This window comes from Lissotriton vulgaris, chromosome 9, assembly GCF_964263255.1.
Source record: "Lissotriton vulgaris chromosome 9, aLisVul1.2, whole genome shotgun sequence".
Classification (NCBI taxonomy): Eukaryota; Metazoa; Chordata; class Amphibia; order Caudata; family Salamandridae; genus Lissotriton; species Lissotriton vulgaris.
Window position 1 is genome coordinate 875228451 of NC_141697.1, and position 23451 is coordinate 875251901.

The following is a 23451-nucleotide window of genomic DNA, read 5'->3' on the forward strand; positions in this document are numbered from 1 at the left end:
ACTCTGTGAAGTAGATTTCACTGTGTCACTTCTACGATGCCACTGTGTCAAAATCTTCCGCCTGCTTAAAGCAGCACAATAGGTATAGGCCTTCCTGAACATTCCTGGAGTTGCGTTGTGCTTTCGACATGACTCCAGCTATGCATGTCCGTTGCACCAACAAATGCGTGACACATCTGTCAATCCTTGCGCCATGGTGCGCCGCATTGTAAATGTGACGCGTCCATGGTGGTGCAAGGGGTTTTTTGCGCGACGCAAGTAAACTGATGCATCTCTACTATAATGCAGAGATCCGTCCGTTTCTTGTAAATCTGCCCCTCAGTTTTTAAAGTGGCATGCGTGCTCTATAATTAAGGAGGAAACTGCTCTGTCAACTGTGCAGGCTGCATGGAGTTAGTTGAAAGGCGTGTGCAGAGAGAAACTGCTAATCCTTACTTTCAATCGCGTATTTAAACTTTCTTGTTACATTGATGCAGGGCTGGATTTGATTGAAAGACGCATGCAGAGAGAAGCTACTAATTTTTCATGAAACATTGATGCAGGGCTCACTGTTAAAATTGTTGCAATCGAGATTCGAATTTTGAACAAGGAGTTTGTCTTTCTGTTGCAACTTGATGATTTCAGACATTTAAATCCGCCCTCTGCTTGCTGTGTTAAATTTTCAGATTAAATAAGCCTTTTTGTGCATTAGTTTGGTTTCAATGTCGCCTCCCCTGGGATCGGTTTGAATAACACTTAACACGGTCCAATGAAAATCTTTATCATAATGTCCCATTTGTTGGAAATGATTAACCATCGGTGCTCCGATGGTGTTCATTTTTATTTGTGATCTGTGTTCAACAATGCGATGTTTTACTTCTTGGTTGGTCTTTCTAATGTAGATGTTGTTACATGGGCAAATTTCCGCATATACTACATTTTTGGTTCTACCATTTGAAAATTCATTGTGTTTCCAATTAGTTTTGCCATCTGTGAAGGTACGTCCTTCAATTGTCTGGTTGCAGACAATGCATTGTCCGCATTTGTGGTGGCCTTGTACTGGCATCATATTCCATGCTGCTAAAAGGTCACTATGCTTCTTTGGTTGGGTAAGGCTCGCCTTCACTATTTATGATCCAACGCTTGAGCTTTTCACATGGCGAACATGGGGATGTCAAATCTACATTCAGAGTACTTTTACCAAGTGGCAATTTTTTCGTATGATTTTCCAAAAACCCGTTGTGTGCGGGCAACATGTGGATACTCAAACCAATTTGTTGCTGTTTTTTTTTATTCCCGAAGAAGGCTTTCACGTTGTGTAAACCAGGCTCTCTTCATTGATCTTCTCAATTACTTTCGTGGGTAACCTCTTTGTATTAGTTTGTCTTGTAGCATCTCAGCATGAAAGAAGTAGTCTTCTTTTCTTGTGCAGTTCCTGCGTATTGCCAGAAATTGTCTGTATGGTAAATTGTCTCTCAAGCTTCTTGGGTGGAACCTTCCGTAATGTAATGATTTATTTTTATCTGTTGGCTTCCTGAACAGAGTTGGGCATAGTGTGTGGTTACGTGCACATATTGTGACATCCTGAAAAGTCAAGGTGGACTACTCTTCGTTATGCTGAATTGCATGTCTGGCCATCTATTATTCACACAGTTATGGAAGCAAGTGAGTTGTTCTTCATTTCCTCTCCACAGGCACCACACATTGTCAATCTATCTGAGCCAGCAAAGTTTTTTTTTTTTTAAATAACTTTTTCTCAAACTGTGCCATGTAAAGGACCGCCATTTCCGGCGCGAAGGGACAGCCCAAGGCAGTCCCTTTCACCTGTATGTAGAATTAATTTTCAAGTTTGAAATAAATCCTTTTTAGTGCCAAATAAGCCAATTTAAGTATGAACATTGTGGGAACTTTGTGGGGTCTGGGGCGAGAATTAAGGAAAATATCTGTCACTTCAAGCCCATCGTCCTGGGGAATTTGAGTATAAAACAAAAGTACATCGAAGGACACCAGCCAATAGTCATCCGTGGTGCATTGTTGGCCTTCGATTTTATTTATTAAGTCCATAGTGTTTTGCAGGTATAATGGGACATCCTTAAGAAACAGTTTCAGGAAGATGTCAACGAACTGTGTTATTAGTACCAGGACCGAGTCACATTCAGACACAATGAGGCATCCCGGGAGGGAGTTGGCATCTTTGTGTAGTTTAAATACCAAACAGCATAAAAGCAGTGCCAAGATTTGCTGGGTCAGGGAGGCACAATGCTCCATCGGAGACCGATGGGTCTGTGCCTCTGCTCTTCAAGCTTCCCATAGTATTCATTAAGGAAGTCTGAACTGCGCATGTGAGATTGATCATATGAAAAACGCTGGCAAATCTCACGTTGACAGTTCACTCATCACAGCCTCCCATGCCTTTGTCGCCAGGAAAGAGAGAGCTCCTCAGCCCCGCCCCACCCTAAAGGAACAAATAAAACAGATGTAAGGAGTCTGTCTGGGGTGTAGTGGCTCACAGTAGTTGGTCATCACCCCCACACTCTAATGGATGAGCTGCACCTGGTAAGAAGGACCTCCAATCATAAGCACAAATGGCCCTAAATTCAGAACTTTTTTCTAAGGTGCATTTAAGAGACCAAGACCAATACTGCACCAGACTGAGGCTCTCACAAAGTGTATTAGAGCTACATCAAGAAACAGTGGTTATACTCATGCTATTATACTAATCAAGGGACACTCAAGACTTCCTAAACTGCAATAATATAACTATGCTACTGAAGGCATTACCTACTGATTTCCGTGGTCAGCACAGACAATTATTAAGGTTTTTTTTTTTTGCCCGAGCAGGATGATGAACTGAACAAAACAGTCAAACTGACACTAGACTTGAGAGAGGCAGTTTTCACTATTCTGAGTCAAAAAGAGGTATTTGGCAGAAGGGGAATAGAAATTGTTCTTCCCGAATTGGAAAGATATCCCACGATCTTCAAATCTGAAGCCTAATTGCCTCACCCATACAGCCCCTCGGTACTTAACTATCCTCATGAAAGACCCACAAATTCTTTGAGGTTCCATATGCCAATGACTGAGTCAATTCAAAGACCCAGTGCAAGCCCTCACGCAACCCCGAGAGGGAACTTGCCAAATGAGCTTTAAAAAGCCAGTATCGGAAGAGATTCGTATAAATGTGGGTCATCCAGGCTGTCAACAGTGCATAGTGACAAAATCAGGCAATCAAGGGCATCAACACTGATCCTGGCTGCTGGCAATCCTGGGGCAAACCGACCATATTCAGAAAACAGTTCACCAACAATGAAAAAATGGTACCAATCAGGAGCTTCCTCTGAATCAAGACAACCTCTCCTGCATCAAAATTTGATGTATAAGGCTCTGCTCATAGAATATTGCTGGCTGGGAACAAACCAAAGTGCCAAAGGATGTAAATTTATATGTATCGCAGTTCGATCTAATTTGCCTGCAAGAAACATGAGCATGTTAATCTATTGCATTGGTGGGATATGAGCCGTTCACCATCCCAGCTCATAAAAGGGCCGTCAAAGGTCCTCCAGCGGGACGACTAGCAATCTTCTACCAACTCTCCATGAATTATAAAATAGGGCAAATAAGATTAGACAAATCATGGATTCTGGGTATTTCAACTTTATTCCCAAATACGTACCAGCAAAATCTAATTTGTTTTGTATTTATTTAAAAACAATCCCTCCAAATCAAAGTGGATTATTTAATTGGCCATATTTACAATAACATCAGGGAAAACCTACAGCCAGAAATATTTGTGACTTAAACCTGAACTCATTCAGCTTCTGCGACATTCTAGAATCAAGGAGGCAGATGGATTCAGTATGGAACATTAATTTCTCCTGTGCTCCATCCACAACGCCGAGATGCACTAGGAGATACAGTAATTGAAGCACTGCATGCACTTTGCTATATGCCTTGAATGGCCAGCATAGCATGGATCAACCAGCAGCATTCACACTATTCGCTCCCAAGTGTAGTGCTGTACAGGACTATACACTTCTGTCAGTGCCCATATTCAAACATCGGATAGCATTTTAAGTAGAACACTGCCTAGAAAACGACCACTTTCCACAAAAGGTGGTGCTCCAGATTCAATCTGGATCTCCAGGACCTCTAACGTGGAGAAACAGGTGGTCTGGACGAACCTCTTTGGGGAGGACTGCTTAAAGATCTAAACATGATAGCAGGAGAACCACCTTTTCAGACTGGCAACCTGGGAAAAAGCAATGGCAGGCCTCTGCAGGGATTACGGGCATGGATATGCAAACAGGATAATCCCATATATTTCCCCATTGATTGAATGACGTCTTGGTGTACAACCAAGGCTGAACTCATTCAGCTGAGAAAACATTATAAAAGAGCTAGTATGGGAAGCAAAACAAGCCATGAATGACCAAATCAGGTCCTACTAAACCACTAAAAACTTCAACCTCAGATAAAAGTCACCAATTTTGGAAATGGGTGAAAATCTCCTACTACAGCCGAGACAAAAACAACTTAACAGCTCTAGGTGGGAATCTTATTTGGCTAGCCTAGAAGGCTCCACTGAGATAAACAAAGAACCAGACTCAGCCCTTTTAAAGCAGAATCAATAATCAGCAGTCCAACAGAAGTACTAGCACCTGCCACACTCAAAGCATTCCCAGCAACAGGCAATCCATCAGATTCAGGAGCAGATTTAACAATCTCTGTAATCTCGCCATTTGCCCTGGAGAGAATTTTTGCCAAAAGGAGAAATAATGGAGCCCCAGGGCCAAATGGGATTCCCACTGCAATGATGATTTGAAACTATGGATTAATGCAATGTGCAGTGTGTTTGACAACATACTTCTAACCAGCACCATTCCTCAATCATGGCAAGGGGTGTAAATAATACCCATACACAGTAAAGGAAGTTTGAATGAACCAGAGACTTTTAGACTGATATCTTTGCTTGATGTGGATGCCAAATTCTTCACCTCGCTGATTCTTCAAGACCTACAAAATTGGGCCAACCGAGCGAATATATTACCCTGGATGCAGACTGGCTTTCTTAAAAATGCAGGAACCTTAGACAACATTATGATACTTGCCTTTCTAGTTTATAAAACACAAACAAGCTTAACATGCATGTTTTATTGACTATAAAAAAAAGGGTTTGATAGCATTGACAAGGCTTTCCTGGTCCTGGAAACTAGGGAAGCATACAATTGAGAAGGCTAATTCATATAAGTATTTAGGCATTGAGTTTCAGGCCCTGGAACATAAGTCATTCATCAGGAAGCTCTGCAAAAACAGGCCACAGGGATCGCAGCTGGTCACTGCAATTTTCATATATCATCACAGACCCCTCGACAAATGTGGGTGTTGTTTAAAGGAGTAGCAATCCAGCCTCTTTAGTCAAATATTCAGACTGCCAAATTTCACCAGAGAACCCCAGGTAAGGCTTGAATTTTGTCTCATAGATCAAACACTGGCACAGAGGGCTGCTGTTTTCACACTTTGTTTTAAAGTAACGCAATCTAAAAGGGAGAACCTTAGATTCCATCTGGGCAAAGATCTGTTTACCCATCCATTGTTGCAAATAAGCCATTCGTGGGATGAGAACATATCATATCGTGTTTTTTTCATTTTTTTAGGAAAAGTGGTAAAAACATTGTCCGTTAAGGAAGATCTCCGGACCCTACAATTAAAAACCCTCAACCGATATTTAGTACCAACCTATGCCGAGATGAAGCCCTAACCTCATTTGTCTCTACCTCTGGTGAGAAACTGTAAGCTTAAGTTTTTACGATTATTGATGGGCCTCTTTCACTCAAAAATGGAGACATGTACGCAAAGATATCTCCTGTCTTTTCTGCCCTTTTCAGCCGGAATCGCTGGCCTATTTACAATGCACTTGCCCTTCTTTTGATTGGGAAAGTCGCCTCTGGCTAAAGCCTTTATTTAGAGAACTGCAGATGCCTAGCCTTTAAGAGGAGGTTAACCAGTGCTTCCAGGGCATGGATAGCAGGTTTATCGACCGCCTCATGAAATTCATGGACCAGGTTGAACAAAGACTTGATTGTCATAGATACCTTCAAGAATTGAATTGCTTTCCATAATTTCAAATTTCACATTGTTCATGAGAATGTGCATGGTACAATCTGTTGGCACACGTACCTTTATATACAAAACTGCTGGCATTAATTAGACACTTTAAATGTGAAGATTTGCACCCCTTTTCTGACGATTATCAAGATATCATATGTCATTAATGATCAGATTATTTTAATTTGTGGATTTTAATCAATTTCTTTTTATTAGAATTGCTCCAGGATTCATTGTATTGTGATGCTATGCAATGGTTTTTATTAACTAAGCATTCATTTATCTAAATAAATAAATAAATAAAAAGATAATTTGCTGAGAAGGAAGAAGGGTGGATTTGTCGTAGTTGATGACAAACCCCACACATTCCAAAAGGGAAATTGTGAGGTTCAACTAATGAGAAGTTTGATAAAGTACGAAGGGGTTGAGGAGAACCCAAAGGGCATTGGCAAGAATTCGTGGGTAAGATGTTGTCATTGAAATTGTAAAAAGCGATGATGTGGAGAAATAATCGCCACTATCAAGTAGGCGTACTAACAGACTATGTAGGCTCCTTCTCTTAGTAGGTCTCATTACAAGTGGGTCCCTTAAATTTTTAAATGTTTGTAAAAGACCCAAGTGTTGAATTCCTTGAAATTGATTACTAGATGGCAACCTCTGCTTTTTTTGCCCACAAGGAAGATGGCCTGCTTCTGTGGGAAAGATGATAGTTTCTGGTCTAAGAAGTGTGTTTTGTGAGAAGAGAGGTGAAGCTGATGAGGAATAATACTCTGAAATGGAGTCAGATAGAATTCCTACAGAAATCCTTGTATTGCCTGAGGAACCCACTCATCCTGGGTTATGCAATCCCAGTGGTGAAGAAAGTAACGGATCCTGTCCCCTACGTTTTTATGGGAAGAAGGGGGAAGACTCCCCTTGGAAAGTTGTATTATTAGATGATTCTCTGACGCCTCCATGGTGGAACTATCCTCTGGAGCCTCTTGCACAAGAAGGAAAAAAGAGGGATCCTCTTTGTGAGTCGTTCCATCCTGAGAAAAAGAGGAGCCTTGAAACTGGCAACAGCTGGTGGAGCAGCCCCTGCCACTACCAGCCCAGGTAAAATTGTGCAACTGAAAAAACGTTTTTTAGGGCTGCCTTTGCCTTATCCAGTGAGGTGAATTTATTCAAGTTTGCCATCTCCGTCACAAAAGGATCACCAAACAAAGGTCCATCAGCAGAAGTGCCGCATTCATTAGTATCCAATTCACAAATAATATGGTCTATTCTGAGAATAATAGTGCATTGGCACTCAGATGAACAACTCGCAGTTAGCATTCCCTAAGAAGAGGGCCCCTTAGGCCAAACTAGCCAGATTGTCGAGGACAATGAGGTTACCTTGCTCTTTGGGCGTAAAGGTCATATTCAAAACTTTGGACCAAGGCCCAAAAATATCTGTAAACTTGTGCTGGCAAGCTTTCCAGGATCTATCTATTTTTTATGGTCATAAACAAATTTTCCTAGGCAGCTGGACAACTTTGGGTCAATATCAGGGGTCATAGCCACTTAGCCCAACAGGGAAGTTTTCAGACACTAAGCTCAAAGGCAATTTCTCACCTCTTTGGGGAAAGATTAATCCAATCTAACGATGTATCTAACCTGCTGCATCTTAGGTGACCAAAACAAATTGGAGGAGGGAGAGTAGACAATATCCTCATGATCAAAAATATCCAGTAACAAGGGGGAATGAGAATGGGAACCCAAGGGTCCTTCTCCTAAGTTAGGTTCTTCCAGGCATCTCCTTTTTGGAGCCAATAACCAAGACTGGGGCCCAGATTTAATAGCCCTTATCATGCAATTGCGTCATGCCAATGCAGGCACATACAAGGATTCAAGGCCATCATTATAGTAAGATTTCCTACCTAATATACTCTGGCAAGCTCATCTAAGTCATGAAGGTAGTTATTTTGCAGCTGGGAGTTTGTGTGAAATGACAACAGTTACAATAAAGGAGGAAGGAGTGAATATTCAGACAAAAGATCATTCTCATTGATCTCAGGGAGCAAGAGGTGATTCAGCTATACTGTTTGCAGAAGGAGAGAATCCTGGAGTTGTTGGTCAAGAATGCCTCAACTCTTCAACCAGCAAAATGACGGTCCAGTGCCATCCCACAAGATGTGAAACCGATGGCAGTACTCCACATGTGGAGCTTTGGCTCTTTTCAGAAGAAATCTGCAAAGTTATCACGGGGCATTTTGTTCCTTTCTGCCATCTGTACCTGATGTGATTATCAAGCCGACTCCACAGTATTTGGTGTTATCTAAAACCATCTTACAATTCAGAATCAAAACAAGGATTTTGTGAGATTGCGGTTTTCCCTCACATCCTTGGAGCAATTTGTTGCACCCATATGCAATGGGTGCCACCTGCAGATACTCCACACATTTTCCGGTATCAGAAGCATAACTATTCCATTAATGTGCAGCCAATAGTTGACTATCAAGGATTATTCACTAATATGGTTGCCAAATACTTAGGAATGTCCTCATGATTCTTATATTTCCAGACACAGCACTATAAGTGGACACTTCCAGAGTGAAACATATGGAAATGGATTTCTCATTGGTAAGTCTAAATGTTCACCTATTTACTTGTATGTGGTTTGGAAAATGGAATAGAACATGACCAAATATAAGACCAATAAAATGCCCAATTACTACCCAGTGGATATAATGAAATGAAAAAGATAACATTTTGTGTGACATTGGTGGCTCAGAATCAGAATCAGAATTCTCTTTATTATACTGCAAACAGCCATAAAGCATGCAGGATGTGTGCAAAATAGCAATGAAAGAGATACAAATTATTAAAAACTCACAAATTAATAAATAAAATCATCAAGTTTGGGAAATTAATGACCAACAATCTAAATGAAACAGGCTGGGATAAGCAAAACCAAGATTAAAACAGAGACGGCTGCTAATTCCTCACTCTACTAAAATTAATCCAAAAACATCGACCTCCTAGAGTGGACTGCAGCTTTAAGAAAAAGAATCACATGTCCATGCTTTTTGTCATCTGGTAATGCCAGTAAAAAACGATATGCTTGCATACAAAGCCGTAGATTCCTAAGCCTTAAACATTGCATAATGAATTTTTTGGTATACATTTTATAATATTTACAAAAAAGAGAAGAAAATGTACCATAGTTTGTTTTTCCAAGTTAGTGCATGCTCATTGTCTAAAGTCGAGATGTGGTTGGTGTACTGCCAGAAAACAAAGAATATATTTCACTAAACCCGTCGATAAGCTAAACAGTAAAAGCCTTTCCCAACTCATATTAGTACTCTGCAAGTAATTGGTAGAAATGGCCACGGATTTAAGATATAAACAAAGCTTAACACTTGATTTTTGTCTTTCAGCTCTCAACCTCTCTTCTTTATCTCGGTCTAGCAGCAAGACTTCCACTTGCTTTCTGACAGGGGCTGCCCTCGGTGGTGATGAAGCGGACTTTAAAGATAAGTTTAGATTCAGTACGCTGCTTTGAAATCCCATCATTTTTAATTCATTAACAAGTGTTGCATGTTTTTGTGCTAACTCAACCTAGAATAATGTGCAACTACACAAACATATGGGACTAATTATATGTGCTTATGTCATGCTTGTCAATACGTTTTTAATAATATATTTACCTTGTCTTTAGTTCTGTCAAACATTAATTGAGGCTGTTTTAAATAATAACATGTGCATTCTCTTAAATGTGCTCTTGTTTATGTCGTGTCTTTTATGTGACAGTATTTTATTTGTCTTTTGTGCATTATGCTAGGTAACATAGATTAATGGGTTAACATTAGTCAGGGGGTGGGTAACAGAATAATTATCATTTCTTGAATTAATTGATGTCTTGTGTTTTCTTGCATACTAGAGTCATGCTAAAGGAGGCCTGTGTCCTAATTTCTAAAATGGATGTCCGAAGTCCTGTCTTGTTGGGCCTTGCACAGCAGTGAATGAAAAGAAAAACATTTTCTTCATAATTCTTTGAAAAACACACACAGAATCAAGGCTGTGCAGAGCGTTGAGATAATCACTGTGTAGACTTTCATTGCCAAGGACAGGATGTGTAGCGGCGGAAAAGCTTGGACGGAGGAAGCAACGAACATTTTTTATTAAATGTTGCAAGCTTCGGGAGAGCCTGTGACACACGTAGTCAAAGGACAATGCCGCTTTCAAAGAACGTGTTTCTTACAATGTGAAAGGCAAATGACTTCATCGAGTGACATTTCTTGACCAATCATGCTTCGCGTTGGTTGGATATTTGTATTCTTTTAGTTCGTTTTAGATAGAGAAAAGGTATAAAAATTGCCCCCTTGAGAAGAGCGCGGTTGGCTCATTCCTGTGCTCGGGAGATGCTGTTGGACTTTTGACTCACGTAAGATCCTTTCATACTTATGATTTTCCCTTTAGGTTTCTTTAGCTAAGTTAGGGAAATAGGGACTAGGGAATGAGTTCTTAAATGTTTAAGCATTTCTCATGCTGATTTTGATTTAAACTGACAGTATAATGTGCCTTTCTAATAAAATAATGCTGTTTATTAATTTGCTAATAAAAGAATCAATTTCTTAAAACGCACTTTGCTTTAATAATAAAGTTAATAAAATAGATTTTGAAATGACAAGCTGGTCTTGTTTGTTTCTTTTAGTTACCATTAGTTAATCCATTGCCAATGATTTTGACTTAATTAAATGTTTATAAAACGTTTTGATTAATTAGGTCATATGATTCAGTTGGTCAATTCTTGTCTCAGTCATTTATGGGCCTAGTGTTAGTTTTAAGAAATATGGTGAGTATCATGGTGTAGAGTTGTTCTTATGAGACTGAATTTCCTTTGGCCCGCTGGATCAGTGGTCTGTCTAAAAACATATCAGCCAATACAATGGCTTCCAGGGATTTCTTGGCATTTGCTATCCAGGGGATCAACATACCCTTATTAAATGCCAAACAGTCTAAAACTATCTCTCTATTTAATTTTGCCTCTTCTGGGCTCCAGATAGATAGCCACAAAAGAATTTGGCATCTACGAAGAAAATCGCTCAGAATGTCTAATCCTAATTCTTTGTAGCAAACATAGTTCGAGGTTAACACTGGGGCTGACAATACTCTCGGACAGAATGATTTTCCTCTCTTTGGAGGGTAGTCAAGTCACCCAAGCCCAATATGCCTGCCACAGAAGTTGCTAGGAACCCATTGTGCCACATATATTTACAAAACAGGTCGGAAGAACCCTCTCTCCCTTTATTGACAGTGGACTAGCAGGGAGCTGAAAGCCTTGAAGAACTTGGTCCTTCTTTGTGCGATATGCGCAGACCATTTCCCAGACAAGTTGAGAGTAACTCCAAAGTAAGAGAAGGAACTGGTGCTTAATAACACTTCCTTGCCCACTGTAATAGTTAAGGATCACATGTGCTTTGGACCACAGGTCATTATAAAAGGCTTAGCAAAAATGAGTTAATAAATCCAGCCGGGCCATAAAATTGACAAAGGAGTGCATTAGATGATGCAAAGCTTTTGAGGTACGAGCAATTAACACTGTGTCATCCGCGTACAATGGTGCTGGAAAGGGGAAACCACTCACCATCATATTCTACGCCTCCGAGAGGGTGACGTAAAAAGGACACAATGGTTATCATATCATCTTTATTTATCTTTATCTGTATGCTGCATAATGCAGCACACATACAAATTGCACAATAGGGGGGGGATTGTTGTTATGCAGAAAGGTATCCACTCTTGACCAAAAACAATCATGCCCATAATGTTGGCACCCTTGCATTGTGTTGTATGGATTCCTGCTTTGTTGTAACCTGTATGTAGTACACAAGCACTAAGCGAGAGCAGAGCTGCATTGTACTTGGCTTGTCATTGTGCATACGTGCTCTCTTCCTTTCACACAATGCATCGCAGAAAGTTTGCTTGCTACACTGTGTTGTGTAAAACATGATATTACCTGGGACCTGGGCCCATAGTTATGAGGTCTTTGCAGTGTCCTTGCATCACGCAAGGTGATGCAAGGACAAAACAAAGGTAAAACCACAAAAGAACTGATTTGCGTGGCCTTGCTTGGCTTGTAAAGAAATGTAACACTGGGCAGCTGCTTGCACTATGTGATGCTATATTTCAACATGCATTAAATCTTGGCACTAGATATGTAAGAATACTTCATTTACCCTCTGCAAGCTAAAGAGATCCTAAAGCAATTGCATGTTGCTGAACAGGTTATATCAATGTGCAAAGTGTGTAATGTAGTGCTACATCATTAATGTGAAACTTATGTTTTCACTTTTAACATATCAATGCTGCATAATTGATATGTGCCTATATGTAATACATCTCTGTTATCATACTTTTCAGGTGGCCACAAACCTTATGATAATGCCAAAATGGTGACTTTCTCCGACCCTAATGCTGAAGGTCTGTCTCATTTCTCCAGTACCATTAGAACCTTAATACGTGTGTATACCGTTGATCTTGACAAACATAGGAGCTTACATACCTGTTGTTAGCAGCCTGATTAGTACCTCACATGTCCATGTCAATGTGCAGAAGGTGGACAGCATATTTTATCTGGGAAGGATGGCCATGACTGTGGGTTACCCCAACAAAGTCAATACACCACCCTCACTCACAAGGTACTGTGTGAGGCCCTTACTCACGTATTTCAACACAGTGTCCTCCCCCCCCCAGCATTGTACATAAGCTCATTGTAGAACCTATGTCTGTCTTCTATATTCCCCTTTACAGTGTCACATGCATCATGTGATGAGAACACTTACACTTCTAATGTAGATGAATAGCACACCATCGATATTTTACTTGTCTCCCCTTTTGCACACAAGCGTACACATATTAGGCACATATGGATCTCCCTTATGGATGGCTACTTGTGCAATTGCAGACTTACACAAACATGAAGTTCCATTAGCTTAAATGATATGTAAATATTCCACACTACTCATAAAACAAGCCGAGTGCTCAATAACCCAGTGAAAATGCTGGCACATGGCTGTGTATTAAATGCAGCATATGTAGTTACCATGCCTGACGTTTGCCTACTACAAAGGATGTTTGCTATTGTGTCACCCTTGGAAGTCCTGGCCTCATAATGCCAAAAGTTACAGACACCAATATGTCCTCAGTAAGCACTCTCTTATGACATTTCCAAACAAGTCTACACGTGGCCTGTGGCATGACTTCTTTGTGACATATGTACACATCATGAAGTGAAGCAGGGAATTCTGTATGCATGAGCTTCTAAACACCATCAAGTACTGCACTATGCTTATATAGTCGCATGACTAGTTCAGAGCATGTAATCTTTCATTTTTGTATAATGTATGGGTTCTATGATGTCTCCTAGAGATTGTATGCTGGACAGTCTCTACACAGCCAGCCTAGGTGTTGTGGCAGCATCATAAGCTGCATTGTGTATGTGAATGAAGGGGCCCATCCTTGACCTTTGCACAAAAGATGTACAAAATATCCAGGCATTTTTTAACAGGTGATAGCAGAACACTTTGATTACATTTGTAATGATCCACTATGTATATGTTAATTCTCTTGTATGCGGGACCCAATAATGATATTTAGAATTTTTTCATGATGCCCTCATGTATGCTGTAACTAATATTTTAGCATGTTTGTTTGCATGGATAGACTAAACCTCCAGCCATTTTTGCTCAGTGTCTGAAGTCTGTGATATGTGCAGACTAACTTTACTAAGATTGCAATAACCGATCCAGAGGGATAGGGATTTATATTTTTGGAGCTAATCATCCTCAATTACGTAATGATATTGATTTTAATGCTGTTGCATTGTGGAGTATCTATTTCATTCAGTACTATACTAAGGCCACTGTTGTGAAAGTGTCATTGTTTACCTTGTATCATGCAAGTTCACACAAGAAGAACACAAAGGCTAGATTGATGCATACAAAGACACACAAGCCTTGATTTGTTTGCCCTTGTTTGGCATTATGACAAAGTTTGAAGCAGAACATGATGCTCAACTGTGTTAGTTCAGAAATAATGCTGGAACTAATTGCATGTGTGGTTAATGGGAATTTTCAAGCATGCAGCCATGAATTGCAAGTACTGTCCAAATATCCTTCAGGTAGTCCACCTGAAAATGTGGTAACAATGTGCTTATAAGACACACAGAAATCACTGTGAAAATCATTTTCATTATGCCTTATCATATTAAATTTCAACTTATCATGAGCTTAGCAGCTCAATGAATATCTATAATTGCCTGTACTGATGTAATGTGTGCTCGAAGGTATACCCTCATACACTTATACCCTCCAGACCTAATAAACAAACACATGAGCTCTAACAGTTTATGATTTGTGCTTTGTTGATATGCTCTACACAGTGACAAAGTGGAAAGAGAGAGTTAGGATGCCAGAATTAACTGAAAAGGTTCATGTTTTTTGGTGTATAACTTGTTTCTTGGTCTATACCGTTCACCCATTGCTGACAAACAGTTTGATTTGATCTCCTGCATCTATCATATTTGTAATTGAGCTCCCCAGTTTTGCAAATTCTATCTAGAGACTACCCTACAGGATGGTTTTTCAAGCAAATACACTTCATCAGATGCATATAGGTCTGAGATGAGTTTGCCAGTGGTCACATGCAATTTTGGATTATTATCTGTGAAAGGTGTGTATCCTAGATGGACATACACCACATAAATGCCTACACTATACAATGTGCTATATATATGTCATGAAATATGTTTAGATGATTCACATTACTTTTATGCCCATTTAATTTGCATGAATGCAGCCAACTGACATGTAACATATTATACTGCCATCAAGTAGATGTGCCTAGACCTTTGCATAGTTTGACATAAGAAATAAGTATGTAATGGACAAGTTGACATTGAAAATGTCAATAAAAATGTTGAATAATATTGCAATTTTATATATTTTTTTAGACTTACTTTTGTGTAGCAAATATGACTGCTGATGAGTGCAAGAAGTATGGGGCAAGGAAAGCTTGCTATGACAGGCTACCAGTTTCAGAAAAATGGATAAATTGTATCCAGAGAAAAAGGCACAGAGAGCATGGCCTTCTTTTGGTGCAACCAACCAGCCATCTGTTTCAAAGGGAGGAGCTACTCCTTATGGTAGCAGAAAGGCCACCTCACATGCAAGCCAACCAGCTAGAAAGAAAAGGGGTCAGGCGACCAAGACCCAGAAAAAGACCAAGCAGGGACTTTCACTCTTCCGCATCATGTTCAAGTACCAGAAGTGTCTGGACACCCTGACCAGACAAATGGCCTAAATTAACAGGCTCCTATCGCAGAGGGATGTTTAACTGTTCAAAAAAACGGAACTTTGTACAGGGGTTAGTGTGAAAAAGGATTTTAATTTTCTCACCAGACTGTCTCAGACTATTTTTTTGTTGCAAAAGGGATCTGTCTATTTACTTCTCTCCTGCAGAGGCCAAACATTGTCAAGGCCGAAACGTGTTGACTTTATGTGGAGGAGTCTTCGACAGCAACCAAATTTGCTGTGCTGCATTGAGCAAGGGGGAAAACACAGCACAAAGGCTCATCTACTAAGGGTGATCTGCAGTCGCTGTCATCCTCTCGGGTGGTGCACAACAAGACTACCTAACAATGTTCCCAGTAAGGCATAAAGAACTACACACAGCACTCTTAATAGCGCATCAAGCACTAGACGGAATTTGCCATGTATGTGGTTACTAAGCCGTCTATAACTGTGATAATTGTGCTATAATTCCTTTACATGTGTGTGTAAACATGCCTGCTTGAGCCTGTTCAATGTTGCAGCTGTTGTGTTGGTTTGTTAATTTGATTTGTATTCAACTGAAGAAGTGATACTTCTGGAATGGCCTTAGTGTAAACCCCACTTCATGGGCTTTGCTCTCTGTTTTCCTCCATGTTTTGTATAATTGGTGCATACGTCAATTGTTGCTTAACTTGAGTATTTGGAGCCGGGGGCTAGTTCCTCCCACTCCGTATTGCACAATCTCATGCTCAAGATTAGCTGGCTGTTGTTTTCTTTTTCCTCATGTAAAAGCCATCATAATACAGATGGCCCAGAGTCATAAAAAAACTCCACCCTTCTCTTCTTGTCCTGGTTGAACTCAGTCACAAGAGATGAAAATACTGAGTAGTATCCCGTAAAACTCAATAATGTGCTTGCCTTTTTAAGGGGAAGTAATTAATGTAATGTAGAAACGTCCAGATGACTGTCTGCCTGGTTCTCAGACTGCATGAACTATTAACAGATTTCCCGCATGGTGGTCAGGGCGGTATCCTGAAGGTCGGAAGACCTGTCTTTTGGGAACAGTCTCAGTTGGGGCCCACAACTTAACACAAAGACTACTTAGTCTTTGCATGAAGATAACCTCATTATCTGCGTTCCTGATCACAGTTCTTACTTCATGAGTCATGTCCATTTTCAATGGATTAGTCATTTTAGCTAATTTATTCCAACATTTTGCTTTAAATGCACATTTTGATTTCATCTTTTCTAAATTTTCGCGGGGCCGGGGAACCTCCTATCAAAACCTTCCTTGAGGAAGACTCTCTTTCTGAAGTTCACATTGGGTATTACATCTGGCTTTCAGGAGTGCCAGTTGAGGATGTGGGTGGAGCTAAGAGAGTAAGTGCGTGGAGCCAGTGGAGGATGTGGGTGGAGCCGGGGAAAGTGGGTGTGGCCTCTGGCAAACATTTGAGCACCTGGACTTCATATTTTACAAATTAATCACTGGACCTGCTTATGCTATAGATGGGTCAATGAGGTTGTCCTCTTTCCCTTCCTTGAGATCAATGTATTGTATTCTATAACTGCCTGTTAATGTTAGATAGTTAAGTTTGTTTACAAAGGTTAGCAGTCTATGAAGTATTGTTTGGGGTACCTTCATTACTAATTTTGTCCAGTGAACAATGGATTATCGTGTCGGATTCTACATATATGGTGCAAAAGTGACGTTTCTGATATAAAGTATGTTGCTATTTTGCATTTTTAATGAAAAAACGTAATAAAAAATATTGTAAAAAAAGGTACACATTTTCTTACATATCCTTTATCACACACTCCATTCCAAGAGCAATTGTACTTCCTAGTTCGACTCCTCTCCTACTGCAACTTCCAGTGCTCTTCCAGTGAAACCCTCAATCATGAAACATCCTCCCACCATATGTTAACTTTAACCGCCCCCAAAATGTATTTGATAGCAAAAGCGTGTGCATTTTCAAAAAAATGAAGAGCTTACGGTTTTTGAGGATGAGTTTCCAAACAAATATTTATAACTGACATTTGAGTAATAATCACTAATGCAGAGCCAGACCTTGCATGCAACACTGATGTAACCTGTTGCCTGTCTGGGCCGGTAAGGATTTCATAACTTAAGCAATACCACATCAGCAGGAGTCAGTAAAATGTCTCAAAGATTGCAAATGTGTTTGTAATTTTTCTTTTTCCATCCTCCCTTCTGATGAGATTCTCAATCTTAACATATGACTAAGAATCTCCTTGAAAGGGACAGGGTGGAAGAATGAAGGCAAGTGAAATTTAGAAGCTGTGAAATGTAGACTAATTTCCTGTAGATAAGTTTAATTTAAGCCCTATGTAGTTTTTGTTGTTTAAGTGAGATGTTCTAACTGCGATGGGTATGCCTAGACTTGGGCCCTGCATTCACTGTGCCAGTGGACCTAAACTGTGGTCCAATGGGTGGAAACCTGTCTGGGTTAGCTTGAGTTCTTGCCTTGAGATGACCAGGTCCTGTAGTTTGGAGTGCATTTTCGTACTGAAGTTGGACAAGGACTAATTTTCAAATAGCTAGTCGCTGTCTGGAGTAGCACCATGGGCAACAGCAATGTGCTCAAATTCAGCCCAGGTAATTACCACTGGCTGAGACTAGTTCAAGCAATCCACCCATCTTTTTTATTAGTAAATATGATAGTGCATTATTGAACACATTTCTTTAGGCTTTTATCCCTTGTGAGTACTTTTGTGAGGAAACTATTCTGAAATTGCAACATTATCTCAAAAACTCCAACCATTCTTGGAGTGCGTGAAAACAAGGCACTCCTGAGGAGGACCAGGATTGCTTGGCACACTATAAAAATATTCGGATATATCAGAAGTTCCCTTCAGAATTCACATTTTTAAACAATTCTGTCCGAAAAGTGTGCCCCAAAATTCACTTATGCAGGACCACACAGGAGGCATTGATGGGTCCCTAGGAGTACCGCAGGACTCATGGCACACAAAAAATACTTTTGTCCTTGGGATTAGGGTCCTTGTGGGACACTTACACAATGGCCAGGGTGGTCAGGGTACTCCAACACTGCCCCCTTGTATATTATATTTTTCAGAAACTCAGGGCACAGGGACAAAGTCCTGAAATGGCAGCTGTAAGATTTTGGTGGATGTCGCGGCCAGCCAATCAGATTATTAAGTCATGAGGTCTGCAGGACCCCAGGTCCAACTGGTAAAGAAAGCCTGCTTACCCACCCAAATCAGTTTTTTTTTTAAAAAATCTGCAGTTCCTCAGTACTCTTGCGAGACCAACCATCCAGATATCACTATGACCTTATATTTATCAAAAACATTTGAACATATTTAAACCACATATAAAATTAGGCTTTCTGCGTAAAGATGTAGATTTCTGACAAATTTAGTGTAATTTTGTTAAGTCGTTTTTTTCTGGATTTTTCCCAAAATTCCTTTGCGAAAATGAATGGGAAAAACACGTAATGAGACCATCCTTTTTATCAGCCTGACTCAGAAGAAATATTTTACATCTTCTTAAAGCAGGATTCGCGACATTTGTAGTTTTAAATGGCTGGCAGAAAACTATTTATTTTCCTCCACTACATTTCGTTCAAATCATGTGTAACCTCCACCCAGTCCTGATGATGGCCATAATATACTGCCCAAAATGGGCGAAGTTGTAGGCAGATTAAATCATCAAAGAAATTGGTTTAGTAGTGTGAATACTTCTTTCGGGTGTCCTTGTGGACTTGAGGAACTTCCCTTGTGGTCCCTCAATGAGATTTTCCAAGTTGTCTATTAAGAATATTGATGCCAATGTTTATTCTGTCTTGTTTCTTTTATATAAGGGTTGATATTCAGTTGGGGTTCAGAGTGAGTTATTATAATGAAGTATGAAATATATATTTATTGTTGTACAATAATGGATTTGGTATTTTACTCTCCCTCTTTTCTTTCTACATCCCATACAATTTGTATTTATGTATTGTTGGGATCCTTGGATATTCTGTATATATATTTATATATTTCTTTGTTGCTAAAAAAACAAAGATTACAGGGATGTTATAGTTAGGAATTAGAATTTAAAAATCTGTAGAAATTCATTGAAAAGAGGAAAGGTTACAGGGAGGTTATAATTAGGCTCAGATTTCACTCGTATAAAACCATAGAAATTTAACAGTTATAGTTACCTGAGCTAATTATAAAGTATGCCCCCTCAATGCACTGCTTATGACCTCACATATTTCATCACTCATGACAGGGTCAGTGACATCAATGATGACATCTCAAATGTCATCATCCATAGAACCACTCGCATATCCAATTACACACCCATACAACCTCTCAAATGTCTGGTCACACACCAACACTTTCACTCACATACCCATTTAACGAAAAACGACTCAAGCACTAACTTGCTCACTCATACAGCTACCCACGCACCCACTCAATCACCCATACAGCCTCAGTGAATTTCTACGAATATTTTTATTCTATTTTCTAACTATAACGTCCCTGAAACCTTTGTTTTTTTCCACTGAATTTCTAACTTTTTAAATCTATTTTCTAATTATAGTGTCCCTGTAACCCTTGTTTTTTTAGTGTATTTCTACTTTTATTTTTTTTTTAATTTCCCAACTGTAACCTATAAACTTTGAGAATGGGCATGTGAGTGGCTGTATAGGTTGGTGAGTGGTGTATGAGTAGCTGTATGTGTCTGCGAGTAGGTGTGTGGGTCTGTGAATGAGTGTGTGGGTCTGTGAGTGGTTGCATCAGTGTCTGTGTATGTCTGTGAGTGGCTGTGTGAGTCCTGCTATAGGTCTGTGGGTGTGAGTGGCTGTATGGGTCTGTGAATACATGTGTTTGAGCGGTGGAATGGATTTTGGATATTTACATACTTACGGTATTTAAATGGATGAACCATGTCCTCTGCTCTTAGAAGCGCACCTCAATAAAGAAACCACTCATCACAGTCATCCAAGTTCAGATTGCAATCCAAAAGATTAAGGTAGCATTCACTTCTATTAAGGATTTCAGATCTTTTTTCATGGTTGAATATTACAGGAAACGTATCTGCTTTGGATTCGCCAAGCCCAAGAAGTTAGAATCATTTGCACTTTACTCAAGTGGAGCTTCACCTAAGGCACTTGCTATGTTTATATTTGTAAGTGCTTCCCATTGAGGTTTAATTGATCTGAAATGAGTATCAGGGCCATAATGGAACCTCGTGTTTTTCAAGAAGGGTCTACAGTTTTGCATAAAAGATGTCTACCCAAAAGCATTATTTTTTACTGGTAAATTAGTAAATGCTTTCCCATTGTGTAAATTCCTGTTCAAGTCAAGTCAAGTCAAAGATCTTTATTCAGATTGAACATCCATAAAAGTACATAAAATCACAACAGTCATCCATGTCACATAGTACAACAGTCTTCTTGTTTTTAAAAGGGAGCTAATAATATCACATAGTAAAACCATCTAGTTCATCATAATGTGTGTTTGCAAATGACCGCAAGAAAAAATATCAGCAAATTTTAAGTATGCAATAAAATACACAACAGTTGAGGACAGTTACAGTTCATGTCTATAATGTGTGAAAAGGGCAACTTATTGTGCAAAAAAGCAATGTGCAAACTAAGCAAATAAAGTGCAGAACTTTTCAAGCCATGTTCAATGACGCTCTTGAGCGAACAGCAGATTTAAGAAAACAACTGACTTCATCAGAGCTCAACCTCAGTAGATCGCCAAAGGCTAAATTTAAATCGTGCTGGGCAGTTTTACGAAAATATGGCATTAAGAAATGTTTAGTATATTTTGCATAGAAACCACGAAAAAGAGTAAAATGTAAAAGGCTTTGTTTGCCGCCATGGTTACAGGGGCAGGTTAGGTTTTCTAAGTTTCTGTTAAATCCTATTGGGAAGCATAGTAGGTGTTTAATGCTCCCATCCCTGAACCGAAACAACAGGCTCCTGTTCCATTTACTCATCTTTCTACAAAGGTAGCCTTCAGGTAAGTTAGAAGGCCTATCACTAGATACCAAGAGAAGTACCTTATAATGGCCGGTTTTGTAAGATCTTTCTTTTCCCTCTCACATTTATAAAGATTGTACAGAGCCCTTTTTACTAGATTCTTGTGTGAGCAGTCTATTATGTGGGGAGATGTAAATAAATGCCCCTGCTCCACACTCACTAGACTTTTTTCCACCGCCCGAGCCATGGTATGTGGCTGGCCCGATCACATTTTAGACAATCCATAATGATGTCACAGGTCAGTGACGCGGCTGGGTTCATCCATATTTTCAGCCAAAACAGAGCAGGTCTAGATCTTATAAAGTCCTCTGTGTACTTAATGCTCAATACATGGTGGCACAAAAAAGTTGGGGCAGAGATAACCCCCCCAAAATCTTCCTGCAAAACCTGTTCTCCACCGTCTGTATATTGGAACAGTTCGTGTAACCCCATACCTCAGCGCCATAGGTTCCTGTTGGTAAACATTGAGTCTTATAAATTTGTAACATTGATATAATAACCTCGGCATTTTGGGGTTGGCGAAGTGAGGTAACAGAATTTATAGCTTTGTTCAGTTTGTTTCTACCATGGGCGACATGCGGTTGACATGAGCCAGAATCAGCAAACAACAGGCCTAAATATGGAAAAGTGCTTGTGCATTTTAAGACATCATTCCCTATTAAAATATGATTGATTCTATGTTTTTTGGGACCACAGCACATTATAAAAGATTTGTTAAAATTAGTACAGAGGCCAAGATCAGCCATATACATAACAAAGCCTGAAATTAAAATTCGCAGAGCATTAGGTGTACGAGCCATAAGTACCGCGTCATCCGCATGAAGGAGAGCGGAAAGTGGTCTACCATTGACTTGCGGGACATCAGATGTTAATTATGTACAAAATAAAAAGCAGGGGGGCCTGTTGTAAATTGTACACTACACCTGCGTAATGGACCACCTATTTACGTATTTCTATGTGTGGCTCCTTGACATTTGTTTCAATGGGTTAATAACTGAATTTTTTTCACAAAATGTTCTATTCATCGCGATTTATCGCAGCATGTATGTTCCAGTGTCGCAGAAAAGTCACAAAGATAGCTTGTTTTTTGAAAAAGTGAAAACACATGTATACACATATTGCAATTAATGTTTGACAACAGCTATTTATTAATATAGTGTTTAAACTTGTGTTTCTGAAAATTAATAAGAATGTAGAGCATTTTTAGTTTGTATTTTACATCATCGTGATCACGTTGGCGTTCATGAATATCATGCGATTTGATAACAAAGAGATATGAATGGAGGTGACACTTTTCATTAACCTAAAAAGGAAGTTCCAACCTATATCTGTCTTCTTTTGAGTGCAAAACTGTGGTTTGTGTATTTTATGGGCATTTTTTTCCAAAATAAAAAGGCTTTAGCAAAAGGTGAGGAGGAGGAAGTCCATCAAGATGTTGAGGAGCGGGAGGTACCGGCATCAGCGGAAGACTCTCCTGATGAGGAACCACTAGCGAAAAAGTAACTATAGCTTGGGATTTTTTTTCACCATCCCATCAGGTGAATCTAAAATGGTGGCAAAGTTTGTCAAGTGCACCTTGTGCGATAAATCCCTTTCAAGGCGCATGGAAAAAAATATTCATGTGGTACAACAAGTATGTTTACTTACGATAATAACAACCAATAAAGGGCACAGAAGGGGAGAGCTGAAGAGGGACCAACAACCTCCTGGGCTGCACCACCTGCTCCTAGAGAGAGGGTACCAGCAGAAGTGGAGAGGCAGCTGCCAGAAATATCTCCTGTGTTAAGGTGCATTGGGACATATTGCCTTGACTACAACACCACTCTGACAGCCGGTGAGCAGCCTGTCAATGAGATTTTGAAGACTACAAGGCAACATGCCTGTTCATTGCTTTTTATAATTTACTCCAGCTTTTCCACAGTTTTTGTGTTTATGGTCAGAATTCTTTACCCCTTCTTGCCATTTTATTTGAGAAAAAAATAGAAAAAGTGCAAAATGTTAATAAAAATACAGTTTAAGAAAACAGAAAAGAAAAGGTTCTTGTCAGAGCC